Genomic DNA, 6,244 nt, shown 5'->3' with positions numbered 1-6,244 from the left:
AGTATCTCTTCTATTATGGAGATGTTTTAGAGCGAGATATTTAGTTTCTATATTATGTTAGAAATGTTTGAGTATGAGGTATTCGGAATCTATACTAAAAGGGAAATGTGTTAGTTTGAGATACTTTGTATCTATACTATTATAAAAATGTTTTAGAATGAGATATTCGGTATCTATACTATTATAAAAATGTTTTAGTTTGTGATATTCAGTATCTTTCCCAATAAAAAAAATGTTTCTGTTGAAGATATTCAGAATGTATAGTATCACAGAAGTGTGTTGGATATATTTACTATCTATTTTGTTATATAAATGTTTCTGTTGAAGATATTCAGAATGTATAGTATCACAGAAGTGTGTTGGATATATTTACTATCTATTTTGTTATATAAATGTGTAAGTTTCAGATATTCAGTATTCATATTATTATTGAAATATTTTAGTTGGAAATAATAAGTATCTATTCTGTAAAAGAAATATTTTAGTTGGAGATATCAGTATCTCTATTATTATAGAAATCTTTGAGGGGGAGATATTCGGTATTTACACTATAATAGCAACGTTTGAGTGGAGATATTCAATATATATACTATTACACAAGTGTGTTGGTTCAAGATATTTAATATGTATACTATAACAAAAATGTCTCAGTTGGAGATATTCAGCATATATACTATTAGAGAAATGTTTTTGTTGTAGATATTCACTATCTATACCATTATAGAAATGTTTTGGTCCGAGATATTCAGTATTTATAGTATTATAGAAATGTTTCAGCTGGAGATACTAAGTATATGTACTATTCTAGAAAGCTCTTAGTTAGAGATATTAAATGTCTATACTATAAGAGAAATATGCTAATTTGTGATATTCAGTTTTTGTAATACTACAGAAAGGTGTTAGTAGGATATATTCACTATCTGTACTGTGATAGAAATGATTTAGTTTGAGATATTCAGTATCTATTCTATTATACAAAAGTTTTAGGTATAGATATTCAGTATCTACACCATAACAAAGAGGTGTTAAATTGAGATATTCAGTATGTACACTATAACAAAAAGGTGTTAGATTCAGATATTCAGTATCTATACTATTTATGGAAATGTTTCAGCTGGAGATACTAAGTATCTATACTATTCAAGAAAGCTGTTAGTTGGAGATATTAAGTGTCTATACAATAACAGAAATATGTTAGTTTGAGATATTCAGTACTAATACTATTAGTGGAATGTTTTTGTCGGAGATATTCAGTATCTATACTATTATAAAAATGTTTCAGCTGGAGATACTAAGTATATATGCTATTCTAGAAAGCTCTCAGTTGGAGATATTAAATGTACGATCAGACCGTACGCAACCGTCAACGAGATGCAGGAATCCGACCTCGACGTCCAGTCAGAGGCGTCATCCTCACCCAGCAACATCGTCAAGCACGGCTGCAGTGGACTCGGGCACATCGGGTATGGCCTCATCGATGATGGAGGCATGTTTGGTTCAGCGATGAATCACGTTTTATGCTTCGTAGGCAGGATGGAAGGACCTGTGTTTACCGTCGCCGAGGTGAACGTTTTGCAGCAAATTGTGTGCAGGATGTTGACAGATTTGGTGGTGGCAGCGTCATGATATGGACTGCTATCGCCTACAATGCCAGAACAGACCTATTGCACATTCGAGGGAATCTTACGGCTCAACGATACGTCGACGAGATTCTTAGGCCCCATGTGCAACCCATCATGGTGAACGTCAACGACGTTTTTCAACATGACAACGCCCGTCCTCACACAGCCCGACTCACCACTGTCTTCTTGAGACACCACAACATCAACGTTCTTCCCTGGCCCTCCAGATCACCAGATTTAAACCCCATCTAACATCTTTGGGACGAGTTGGACCGACGTCTGCGACGGCGACAACCTCAACCGCAGACTCTACCTCAGCTTGCAGCAGCTTTGCAGGCTGAGTGGACAGCCATTCCACAGGATGTGATTCGTCATCTCGTCGCTTCCATGGGCAGGAGATGCCAAGCATTTATTGATGCTCACGGGGGGCATACTCGTTATTGACGTTGAGTGACGTTAAACTTCACCTAGTGAGCGTGGACTTTGCCTTTGCAGACTTTGGATGTTCAGCAGTGAATGTGCAAAGTTTCACACATGTCATACAGAACTACCCGGAATAAACTTGTTAACAATTTGTCTCATATTTTGCCTTTTGCGTTTCCTTTTTGAAGAGTATATTATAGAAATGTTTTAGAACGAGATATTTAGTTTTATACTATTATAGAAATGTTTTCGTTTTAGATATTTAGTATTTATACTACAACAGAAATGTGTTAGTTTGAGATATTCAGTACTAATACTATTAGAGAAATGTTTTAGTCGGAGATATTCAGTATCTATACTATTATAGAAATGTTTCAGCTGGAGATACTAAGTATCTATACTATTCTAGAAAGCTGTTATTTGGAGATATTAAGTGTCTATACTATAAGAAAAATGTGTTAATTTGTGATATTCAGTTTTTGTACTATTACAGAAATGTGTTAGTCGGATATATACACTATCTATACTGTTATAGAAATGATGCAGTTTGAGATATTCACTTAGTTAGTTATTAGTTATCATCATTAGATTCCATCAAGGAACATAGGGCCGCAATCGCTTGCGGATTCTTCAACAGGTATTTAAGTGAGTAGGTTGTTAGCCCGCTGCACCGAGCAGTCCCTAATTTAGCAGTGTAAGACTAGAGGGAAGGCAGCTAGTCATCACCACCCACCGCCAACTCTTGGGCTACTCTTTTACCAACGGAGATATTCAGTATCTATACTATTATAGAAATGTTTCAGCTGGAGATACTAAGTATCTATACTATTCTAGAAAGCTGTTAGTTGGAGATATTAAGTGTCTATTCTACAACAGAAATGTGTCAATTTGTAATATTCAGTTTTACTACTATTACAGAAATGTGTTCGTCGTATATATACACTATCTATACTGTTGTAGAAATGATGTAGTTTGAGATATTCAGTATGTATACTGTTATAGAAAAGTTTTAGGTAGATATATTCAGTATCTACACTATAATAAAAATGTGTCAGTTGGAGATATTCAGTATGTATACTATTTTAGAATTGTATTAGTTTGAGAAATTCAGCATCTATACTATCACATAAAGGTGTTGGATATGTTTACTATCTATTTTATTATAGAAATATGTGAGTTTCAGATATTCAGTATTCATATAACTACTGAAATGTTTTAGTTGGAAATAATAAGTATCTATACTGTTATTGAAATATTTTGTTGGAGATATTCTGTGTCTTTAATAAAACAGAAATGTGTTACTTTGAGATACTCAGTATCTATACTATTACAGAAATGTTTTAGATTGAGATATTCAGTATATATACCAATATAGAAATGTTTTGGTCCGATATATTCAGTATATATATAGTATTATAGAAATGTTTTAGGATGAGATATACAGTGTCTATAATAATATAGAAATGTTTTAGTATCGTATATTTTGTGTCTTAATATTATAGAAATGTGTTAGTGAAAGATATTCAGTTTCTATACTATTACAGAAATGAATTATTTTGGAGATATTCAGTATCTGTACTACTATAGAAATGTCTTAGTTGAAGTGTCTCGATATATATACTATTATAGAAATATTTTGTATAGGATATTCAGTGTCTGTACTATCATGAAAATGTTTTAGTTCAAAATGTTTAGTATTTACACTATTATAGAATTGTTTTATTTGCACATATTCAATGTCTATACTATTATAGAAATGTTTTCGTTTAAGATATTTAGTATCTATACTTTAACAGAAATGTGTTAGTTTGAGATATTCATTATTAATACTATTAGAAAAATGTTTTAGTTGGAGATATTCATTATTAATACTATTAGAGAATTGTTTCAGTAGGAGATATTCAGTATCTATACTATTATGGAAATATTTCAGCTGGAGATACTAAGTACCTATACTATTCAAGAAAGCTGTTAGTTGGAGATATTAAGTGTCTATACTATAAGAGAAATGTGTTAATTTGTGATATTCAGTTTTGTACTACTACAGAAAGGTGTTAGTAGGATATATTCACTATCTGTACTGTGATAGAAATGATTTAGTTTGAGATATTCAGTATCTATTCTATTATAGAAAAGTTTTAGGTATAGATATTCAGTATCTACACCATAACAAAGAGGTGTTAAATTGAGATATTCAGTATGTACACTATAACAAAAAGGTGTTAGATTCAGATATTCAGTATCTATACTATTATGGAAATGTTTCAGCTGGAGATACTAAGTATCTATACTATTCAAGAAAGCTGTTAGTTGGAGATATTAAGTGTCTATACAATAACAGAAATGTGTTAGTTTGAGATATTCAGTACTAATACTATTAGTGGAATGCTTTTGTCCGAGATATTCAGTATTTACACTATAAGAAAAAGGTATTAGATTGAGATATTCAGTATCTCTATTACAGAAATGTTTTAGAACGAGATGTTTAGTATTTATACTATTATACAAATGTTTTTGTTTTAGATATTTACTATCTATACTATAACAAAAATGTGTTTGTTGTTCATATTCAGTATCTATACTATTATTCCAAAGGTTTTAGTTTGAGATATTCTGTATCTATATTATTATAAAAACGTTTTAGAACGAGATATTCGGTATCTATACTGTTATAAAAACGTTTTAGAACGAGATATTCGGTATCTATACTGTTATAGAGATGTTTCAGTTGGAGATATTCAGTATGTATACTATTAGAGAAATGTGTCAGATTGAGAAATTCAGCATCTATACTATCACATAAGTGTGTTATATTATTAAAATGTTTTAGTTGGAAATAATAAGTATATATACTATTATTAAAATATTTTGTCAGAGATATTCTGTGTCTTTACTAAAACGGAAATCTGTTAGTTGGAGATATTCAGTATCTATACAAATATAGAAATGTTTTACTTGGAGATATTCAGTTTGTATATTAAATCAGAAGTGTATCAGTCGGAGATATTCACTATCTATACTATTATAGAAATGTGTTAATTTTCGGTATTTAGTATCTATATTATTATAAAAATGTTTTATTTCTAAATGATACGTATTTATACTATTATAACAATATTTTAGTTGGAGATATCAGTATCTCCATTATTATAGAAATCTTTGAGGGGGAGATATTCGGTATTTACTCTATTATAGCAACGTTTGAGTGGAGATATTCAATATATATATACTATAACACAAGTGTGTTGGTTCAAGATATTTAATATGTATACTATAACAAAAATGTCTTAGTTGGAGATATTCTGCATATATACTGTTAGAGAAATGTTTTTGATTTAGATATTCAGTACTATACTATTATAGAAATGTTTTTTTTTAGATATGTAGTAACTATATTATAACAGAAATGTGTTTGTTTAAGATATTCAGTATTAATACTATTAGAGAAATTTTTAGTGGGAGATATTCATTATTAATACTATTAGAGAAATGTTTCAGCTGGAGGTAATAAGTATCTATTCTATTCTAGAAAGCTGTTATTTGGAGATATTAAGTGTCTATACTATAAGAGAAATGTGCTAATTTGTGATATTCAGTTTTTGTACTATTACAGAAATGTGTTAGTCGGATATATTCACTATCTGTATAGTTATAGAAAAGTTTTTGGTATAGATATTCAGTATCTACACTATAACAAAAATGTGTTAGTTGGAAATATTCCATATCTGTACTATTATAGAAATATGTTTGTTGTTTATATTCAGTATCTATACTATTATTTGATAGTTTAAGTTTGAGATATTATGTATCTATACTGTTATAGAAATGTTTTAGTTTAAGATATTCAGTATCTTTCCCAATAAACAAATGTTTCAGTTGGAGATATTCAGTATGTATAGTATTGTAGAAATGTATTAGTTTGAGAAATTCAGCATTTATACTATCACATACGTTTGTTGGATATATTTACTATCTATTTTATTATAGAAATATGTGAGTTTCAGATATTCAGTATTCACATTATTATTGAAATGTTTTAGTTGTAAATAATAAGTATCTATACTATTATGTAAATCTGTTAGTTTCATGTGTTCAGCATTCATACTATAATTGAAATGTTTGACTTGGAGATATTCATTATATATACTATTATAGTAACGTGTTAGTTTCAGATATTCAGTATGTATACTATTATAGAA

This window comes from Tachypleus tridentatus, chromosome 13 (assembly GCF_004210375.1).
Source record: "Tachypleus tridentatus isolate NWPU-2018 chromosome 13, ASM421037v1, whole genome shotgun sequence".
NCBI lineage: Eukaryota > Metazoa > Arthropoda > Merostomata > Xiphosura > Limulidae > Tachypleus > Tachypleus tridentatus.
The sequence above is the reverse complement of the archived record's forward strand: the minus strand, read 5'-3'. Positions refer to the sequence as shown.